Below are 9,895 nucleotides of genomic sequence, written 5' to 3' on the forward strand. Positions count from 1 at the left end.
AAGATGCACTTTTGCCAGCACTGATAAGAGCAGATCCTGGGCATTTGCCCCCTTATTGCACAAGCATGCTGAAACCAAGCCTCTGCAAACTCTGTCTCTTTGCTAAAAGCACAACGTCTTCTGTTACGTTTGGAATATCTCAAAGGTTTTGCTGATAGTAACAGTTTGCTTTGGACTTCTCTGTTACTATTTTCTCAGTAGCAACATTCCACTATGTTTAGTGGCAACATATTTGATACACTGGTGCAAATCCTCATCCATACTTCAGCTTTAAAAATGGACTATATTACCATTTTAGGAATAAAGCCTCTGCAGAGCAGTCCACATCCATTTAGTGATTTTCCCTTGCACAGGTTCTGCCTACGATAGAGTTAAATTTCTTCCCAATAGCTTGTATAATGTTACATTTCAGATTTTCAATTAAAACAGGGATGTTTTCATTATCACCGAGCAGTACTTACACAGTGTCAGGGGTCTTCTCTGTTTCTCACGCTTCCTCACCAGAGACGAGGCTCGGGGTGCACAAGAAATTGGGAGGGGGCACAGCTGGGACAGCTGAACCCAATTTACCCAAGGGCTATCTTACACCTCATGAGGCTGTACTCAGCAATAAAACTGGGAGTGAGGGATGGAGGCTTGTAACTTCTCCCGCGCCTCTGCTTTTCTCGGGCAGGGTTCAGTTACAAGGTATGTAAACGCTGGCCCATCAGGCAATCAGCTCAGCTGTGAGTTCATCTTTGCTTACAGGAGCCTTCTTCAGCCAACATAAAAGACTGGGAAACTGCTCAGACTTTTCCACAGGCTTTATTCTGTGAAAGGGGGTCTTGCAAGAATCTGAATATATGGGGTAGTACATGTACTTTTATAGGGTTCAGGGGGGATCAAAAGTAAATCAATAGGGTACAAAACTAAAACAAATAGCCAGCTACATAAGATTTCTTTGTATAGGACAACCAATTATAAAGAATCAAATCTAACCAATAATATTCTAAAAAGATAAGAGAGGGTCTACATCTTTCTAAGATGAATAATTTCTGAGTATGTGGTTTATCTTATCTCAGAGAGAATACCAAAGGGCCCTCAAAGGGGTATCTGCAGAGGGATTTGTCTCCTCTACACAGGCTGGTATGAGCTGCCATTTCTCAGGTTTGGGCATCAGTCACTGGTAAGCAAATGTTTTCTTCTGGATCACTTCTTTTACTTGGTATTGTTTACTGTGGGTTTTTTCCCCCCTCTCTTTGTTGTTTGTACTTCTTCCCCCCATTCCCTTAAAAAAAAATCACTTATCTCAATAAACAAGTTTTCCCACTTTTGCCCTTCTGATTCTACCCTTACTGGGGCAGAAGTGAACAAGCACCTGTGTGTTGCTCAGCTGCCTAACATGAAACAATGTCACCCCTTCTGTGCGTTAATACATGAATTCATGTAGGGTGCCTTTGGAAATCAAATTAACTTTAGGTTCTGAACATAGGTTTGGGGTTCTTTTTTTCGAATTAGATTGCTAAGTGTTCATGTATTTTATACTAGATAGCTGCATGTAGCAAAAACCCAGCAGAAAACTCACTGCTTCAGGTAAAGGAAGCAAAAAAATACAGTTTGTGCTAATCTGATTGAAAATGGTCAACATATAGTGCTTCATCCAGAATTCTGAAATCCTCTTCCCTACTAGGTTGTCAGCTTCTAAGATTTTTTCACTTACAGTTCACACTGCAGATTGCAGAGTATATATTTTGTCCAGACTTTGAGAAAGAGCATGGAGGAACTTAAAGAGGGTATGTTACTTTAGGCTGGTCAAGAAGGGCTTTTATTAGTGGGCATTAATTCATGCAGTGCAAATTTACATTTGGCTAGAAGCTTTTGTTTGAGCATCTAGAGAAAATAGCCAATGCTAATTTTAAAATACTAAAAAATAAATACACATCAGTTTTGTGGATGATAAGCTAAATCCTAAAGACTAACATGGCAGCTGGCCAACTGGTAGTCATACTGAACCTTTGAGTTATTTCTGACATTTATGCACAAAGCAGGTAGACAATGGTTGCCAGGCAGAAGCTAACAAACAAACAGTTCACAGAACAAATACAATAGAGGGAAAAAATTCTGAGATGGTGAAGGGAAAGTTGTGATTCCAGCACATCATTTTCACTGTAGCTTGTAGCAGTGGCAGTGGAGAAACATTCCGGAGATGAAAAGCCTAGAACAACCCCTTAATCTCCCTGTGCCTGTCCTGTGTGACAAACCACCTTTTGAAATCAGAAGAGATACAGTTTAGATGAGGGAAGTTTAAGCATAAAGAGATTGGGCAACACTCAGAGGTAAGATGAAGTCAGAACAAAGAATTTAGGATGCTGAACTGTGACTCAGAGGAGCTATATTTTCTTCCTGCATCCTTCCTCTTTTTCCTCTGGCAAGTCACTTAATCTCCCCATATCTTGGTTCCCCATCTGAATAATGAGGCAGTAATATTAAATGGTGTGTTTATTTTCATACTTGAGAGCATTTTTTTGTTTCTTTGTCTTAAACTAGGAACATTTTACAGAACTGAAGAGGGACTGATAAGGTAAATGTTGAAAGAACAAACTGGTGGGGGCCAAAAGGAGTTGTAGCAAAGGCTAAGGGTAGAAATCTCTTACTATGGATCAGCAACATCAGTCAGAACAGTTTATGTACACATAAAAATGGTTTAGTCAGAGAAAATACCTGGTAAAATTAGAACCCAATCTAAATAGAGACCTTTAGATACTATTGTTATCAAATAATACGAATACTGAGATGTGAACTGCCTGTACAGGGGTATTTGTTCCAAGGTAGTCTGAATGTGTTGCCTGGTATTCATTGACAATTGCACCTGTGCAACACCAGACTCATGGTACCTAATTCTTATTGCCTGGTGACATACGGAAAGCTACAAGAAAAACAGAGGTTCAGTAGGGTCAAGCATAAAAAGAAAAAATGGTCACAAAAAGTCACAGAAGATTACTCTGCAGTGGGGAAGACAGCTTTGTCACCCTCATTTTTTAAAAGTTCTTCCCAACTAGCTTCCTCTGCTGTCCTGTATCTATAATATACCTGAAACCTGAGAGTGGCTCACATAAAACTTCAGAGGCTTCTGTAGGTGCCACGAGAATTATTAGGGCTTGCAAATGTATTATACAGAATAAAATTGTTACTTCACAAAACATGTAAATATTTGGTGAATTCTGCAGAGAGAGAAAACAAATCTGTCTCTGATTTTGATAAACTATTTCAATAGCAGTATTTACAGGTCATACTAAAATAAGTGTGTTTTTTCTGGTAAACCATGTATAAAGAACAAGAATGAAGAAAACTCACATATGCAGCGCTTTTTACATATGCAGTTGTTTCTACAATTGGCAGTCTTTATAAACGATGTATAAAAGCTCAGATAATCCTATGATGTTTCTGTCTTCCCTATCTTTATTTTAGAAAAAAATAACCAAAAAACCCAAAAAAACTAAAGGAAAGGAAATTATGTACTTGGTTATCACATAAAAAAGCAAAGTTGTATTTTTAATTCACACATTTTTCATGTTCTGAATATAGCTGTAGGATTGGATTCCTGCAGGGGAAATCTCTATAATTACAGTCAGGTGACACCACCTTCGTGTTGAAGGCATCAATATGTGCCAGGAAGTGCTACATGATGCTATAAGCAGCAGAAGGGAAGTCAAGCAAAAAGTGACTTGAAACAGGTACATGAGCATATGTGTTATACAGATCTGCTGTATCTGTGTGTCTTACAAACTTCTGCCTCCTTTACACTTTCATAGAAGTTTGGTTAAAGCCACTCTTAGAGCAGGAATTCATTGCATATACAGTATGCATATTACATGTTGCAGTAAGTGCTGAAGACCTTGAGCAAAAAGACCTTTTGTCCTAAACACTGTCTGTGGTCACAGATGGCCTCCCTTGAGCATGCAGAATTCTAACACTCAACAGGTGCATTAATGTTACCTTGTTTGGGAGTGGAGAAGTAGCATTCAGAGATCAAACCACTTACTGAGATCATAGAGCCTATAGAAACTGAACTTAGATCTTCAGCAAGTCTAAGAAGATGCCTATTTCTCTTGTGTTTAAAGCAATTAGCTTTAAACACAAGACAAATACCTCATTAGAAGTCTCTCTTGCAGGGGAAATTAATTTCCTCTTCAGTCACATACTTATATGACTAAACACTAAGGTGACACTTCATATGGTGACACCTAATAATCAGAAAACAGAAGGAATTGGCAAATGCTTGAAATATTTAGCTACGGATGTCATCGTCCAGTCCTGATGTTTGAGAATGCTCAAGCTGACTCAGTATCTAATTGCTTTACCTCAGCACTGTCTCTAGTACCATAACAACTGTGAAGTTTTTGGAAAGAAACAAGGTAAAAAGCTGCTGAATGTGCTGCATTTTCAGAGGTGCTGCACTCCTGCAGCTCCTATTGGCTTTCCTGAGGCTGAACTAAGGCAGGTCCACAGAGAAGCAAAACTGCTGCTCCTCCCTGGACAGAGCTCCAGATTCTCTTTGAGCATCTGTGCTGGCTTCAGAAGAGGCTGAGGATCTGACCACACAGAAACCAGAGCCAGTACATATGAAAATCTCACCACAGGCACCGAGTGTATTTCTGTGCAACTTGTCCTGTCACCCACAACCTGTCATGTTCAGCAAGAAATACTCTGGAGGAAAGATGGAAATAGTAAATCAGCCTATTGAGTTATTTGAAAATTATATTTTCCAAAATGAATATAGGCTACAGACTTTTAAGAAGATGGGGCTTTAGGGCTGGGAGGTGTATCTAGTGTGTTGATGTGGTAATGAAATTAATTCTGCACTTTTTGGAAAACAGCAGATTTCCTTGCAAGGTTTGAGATTAAACTTCTAACAGAAAATAATGATTTCCTTGTGCACAGTTAGGCACCAAATATAAAGACATAGGGGAAGAGTCAAGCAGGGAAAGAACCTACTAAACATCACTACTGAAAGCCACTGTTACTGTAGAATCCTCATAATATTCATTGTTAATTATAAAAACTAATATCTATGAAACTGAAATACCCAGTAGGAAAAAGTATGCCACTTAACATGCAGAAATCCCTTTACACACAGAAAATTGGTGTCTCTTCTGTAGAAAATAGCAGTTGGAAAGAGGAGAAAGCACATTGATCTGCATGTATATGATGAGATTTTGGAGAATCAAAAAAGTAACTAAATTACAAAGGGAAAAAATATGCTTTGCTGGAAATGTGAATAAAGATTTCTATAATGAACTTGGTAAGCAGAAAAGCAATTTTTCTTGCCTGGGGATGGAGTGGGAATGAAATAATTCCTGCCCAGAAATTCACTACTTAAGAATTAGGAAATTTGTACTATATATGTCTACACAAAATATTAGATCAAATGGGAAATATGTTAACAAATTTACTGTGATTTGGAAAGTATCAGAGAAAAATTAGGCTTGTTAGGATTACTCTAAAACAACATCATTACCATTCTGAAGGAAGTTGTCACTTCTTCCTCTGTCATTTCCCTCTTATTTTTCATTGTTTCTTCCCTTCTATGTCTTAATTCATATTTTGGGAAGGAAATTTGGTGAGCAGAGAAAAATGATCCCTTCTTTTTTCTATGTATTTATTGTATTTTCTGAGAGAAAAAATAAGTGAAATAAATACATGGAAAATTTGCACAGCACATGAACAGGATGCCTATGACATCTCTTCACAGCCTGCATAGGACTAGGTACAAATAAGGATATAACTGAGAATGCTGAAAGTCGTCCTATAGTGAGGCTAGAATGCTAAAATCTTTGTTGCTTTAGTATTTTTTTTTTCAAATAATGACTTCTCATGTCTGTATTTTTAAAAATGAGGCAGCAGGGAACCCTCCTGTGTGAAAAATAATCTAGATTTAAAAGGATAATCTGATTAAACAAAAAAGACAGGAAAACCTCATTTTCTAGACTTATGTCTGAATAGGAAAGCAGCTTCTTTTTAAACAAATCAACCAACACATTGATTTATTCACTTGTACTGTGGGTAGGTATTTTTGCCAAACATAATAGGTATATGTTGTATAACAACACCAAGACGAGTTGAGAGGATGAAACTCAATACAAACAAACAGGGCATCACACCTAGACAAGAATAATGAACTGCAGAAACATAAGATGAGAAAGAACAAGTTAAATAATTGCATGTCAGAAAGCGATTTTGTTGTTTACAGTGTTATTCTGCTGCAAAAAAGGTAAATACTTATTGCAATTTATAGTCCATGTTATCATTCACAGAACATTTAGCAATTCTTCAGGTCTCTTTGAACTGTCTGTAGAGAGCTGAACATCTGAGCTGGGATGGGACACAGCCAATTCTGGACACTTCATGGAAGGTATGGTCCTACTGGAGAAAAAAAAGGGAGGATTACAACGATAATTATCAGGCTTCAGAAAGGCATACTTGTTGGAAAAGGCTGAAGGAGTTTGGATAGGTTTAATCTGACATTCCTCTGACATTCCTCTGAATAGCTGAACTTTAGAGAGAAGAAATCTAAGAGGTAAAACAATAGCAGCTTTCAAATATATAAAAAGTAATTTCAATAAGAGGAACAAGGAGTTTTCTGTGTCTGCTGTGCACAGAACAGAGATACTTGGCTCTTCTAACTGCTTATATCTTTTGAAGTGTTGTCTGGAAATGGACATGTTACCAAAATAACACTAAATACAGTTTTGCACTGCTACAGTTTCCCTGGTGCACTAAAAATACACTTAAAAATAAAATTTATGAAATGTATGGCAGAACTGGAGAAAAAAGAGAAAGTCTTCTTATGACTGTAGATTGCTCTCCTCCTCTGAAATTGTTTTCAAAGAAACCTTCTCCTCATCTCTGTGCTGAATGAATGTATGGAAAACCTTGGACAAACCTGATTTGAAATGAAATAACTCCTATTTTGGAGTGAACTGCGTGATGAAGATGTAGTTATAAAATAAATAATGATTCAGCTCTAACTTTCAATTTTGTCCTTATTAAGTTGCTCAACCAGGTGTTGAAGCCAATAGAATTTGCTTTTCCTCTGCTGGAAAGCTATTTTGAGTGCAGCCTGACTGAAGAATGGCCACTTATTAGCTGCTCAGCAGTGCTCTTGGCTCTGCTGCTAGAATCCCCCACAATTGCTGCAACAACACAATACTCATCTGGCTCAATCAGCAGCTCTAACACTGGAGTATGAAATTCTGCAGTGCTTGTGAGGGTGGTAAGCTGCCTGCTGTTTAACAGCTCCGCTTCATGGTGCGGAGTTGGGCGAGAGGCAGTGCTGATTTTGATCCTCGGTCTGTATTTAATTGTTTCTCTCTTCAATTTATTCTCTTCTGGTCTCAGTGCAGGATCTATCCTGACTGAAATTCCTAGCTAATGTTGTGTGCTGCTCCAGTGCTGTTGTGTTTCGTGCAGGAGCTATCTTTCCTCCATAATGGGGGATGATATTCTCCTGCATCCCAACTGGACTGTGAGGATTAATTAAAGTCTGCAACGAACTGTGAGTACCTTGTATGCCATTGGAGTGGAAATTATTGTTTGTTACAGCCAGTCCAAACACCATCTGGGATTTCCATGTTCCTGTTTCAGCTCAGCTGTACATTACCAAGCTTCATCTGGCACCGTGAACAAAAGATTAGCCTTGAAGTCTCTAGTTCTGTGTTTGGTGCTGTGTCCAGCCACTATATAAGTCTGCATATATCACAACAAGCTGTGCTCAGCACACCAGGACTCCAAAGGACTTTCTATAGCTGTAAGCCTGAGATATCCCTTTCCTTTTTCTGCACTTACACTCTAGTATGGGTTGGATCCACAAAGCTGTAGACCCTCCCTTTGGACTTCTCCACTGTCACCCCTGCCCACAATTTACTTCAAGTCATCTTGGCAAGACTGTGTATGAAGTGATGGTGGAATGGGGCTCTGCATTTCACAATTAAAAAAATTTATTTATTCCCATGAAACAGAGCTGTCCCTTTGTGTGGCATCCGAAGTCCTATAGGGACATGGCAAAAAAGGGCTGATACTGCCCAAGATCCAAGCCAGTAGTGGAAGTGATGCAGACCATCCCACAGTACTCTTGTATGTTCATAATATCTATAAAACTGAACCCAAAACCTGTTTTGCCAGTTCACTGTGAGATCCTCTGCAGGGCCAGGTGAAGATCTCTGAAACAGAGAAATCCCAACTGTGATTTATTACTCTGCTTTTATGCACCAGCTTTTGCACAGCTAACGGTACATTTTAAAAACTTCTTGTGACTACACTGTTTTTGTAAGCTACAATAAACCAGTGGGGTTAAATGACTGTGGAAACTCCCCCAGTATCAAGCTAGATACTCAAAATGGCATAAAATGTAACCAGTCAACCACTTGTGAGCTTTGAGCTTTCCCTGGGGAAGAGAGAAGTAACAGGGTTTGAAGTTTACTTCCTAACTGAAGGATTCCAGCAGGTACCTTACCTGAAACACCGGGAGGCCTGGCCTTCCAAAGAGTGTGCTATTTTCAGAGGTACACCTGTAGTTCTCTCACCACACCAATTGCTGCCATTTACATATTTAAAGTTCCATCTGACAGGTTTCAGAGTCAGACCCCAAAGCTGAATGCTAAACAATCCCCTAGGGAAAGTCAGACATTATCCATCTGAGCTTTGTGTTCCCTCACTTTCCCGGTAGAATCAGACTCTCCTCAGCCTTTGAAGTATCCCTTCTGGGTTTCTGGACAAGCATAGGATTAATTTGGCAGGAATTCTGCTGCAACTGTTCCTCAGTGAAGGCAGCATCATGTGAATTACTCTCCTACTTTGCCACCTTGAGACACTAGTTTCTGATTTTCTGAAAAAAGCATAGGTGCTATCTACACTTTCACATTCTGGAGTGAGCCTAGGGAGAAATGTCTATTTGATAATTTTCAAGCAATCCCACTATGTGGATTTGTTTGTCTCCACACATCTACAACCAGCTGTCTGGTTTTAATCATTTTTTACCTAATGTCTTCAGAGATATTAAGCTATTAAAAATTCATAAAAATAGGCAAATGGGCCTATCACAAATCTGAAGGATAGATGAAGAACTGGGAACGACAGAGAAGAGACTCGAAATGAGAATGAAAAAATGATACAGAAGAAACTCATGTCTAAATGTTTATTACAAGATAAACGCAATTTATTGTCACTATAGTTTCTTTGATTACCTTTCAACCTTTTCTTAACGATGCCCATATGTTGCAAATAAGAGGGTTTTATGACTTTTGTTTCTCTCACCTTTCCCAGGGCTTACATTCCCGCTTTAATTACTACGCTGACACCAGACGCGCTGCCGACTGTGCATGCCTGCCTGTTGGCGGCGCTCCCTGGGGAAGCCGCCCCGCTTGGCCCCGGCCGGAGGCCGCCTGTCGTTCCGAACACGTGCGCCAGGTGGCAGTGCCGCCACTGCCGCGCCGCCTCCCGGCCACCTGCAGGAACCGATTCAAGGGCCGGGGAAAGCTGGTCGAACAACAAATCCTTGAAAAAAATGCTCAGAACGGCTTAAAATGGCGAATAAAGGTAAGTTATTAGATTCTATGCGGGCTTCCTGAGAAAAGTAATAAAATAGGAAAATAAAAAATGAAGTTAGAAAGCGGCAGCACCGTCAGGAAGGGACAATGCTCACTTTAGTTACTGTGCATCTCTGTACGGGGAAAACAGATCTCAAGAATTTCTGAGTTATTATTACTGTTTGCTTTTTCTGATGAAACAAATTTCATATAGTTAATAATGCTTTCTATGGGATCTCTTTGAAATTATTGTGATTAGAGGAGATCTTGGAATGAAATCCATGGTGAGTAGAACTGTAATGCTCATGACTCACCCCAGAGTAATTTCGTAG

The sequence above is a fragment of the Cinclus cinclus genome, chromosome 6, assembly GCF_963662255.1.
Source record: "Cinclus cinclus chromosome 6, bCinCin1.1, whole genome shotgun sequence".
NCBI classification, from domain to species: domain Eukaryota; kingdom Metazoa; phylum Chordata; class Aves; order Passeriformes; family Cinclidae; genus Cinclus; species Cinclus cinclus.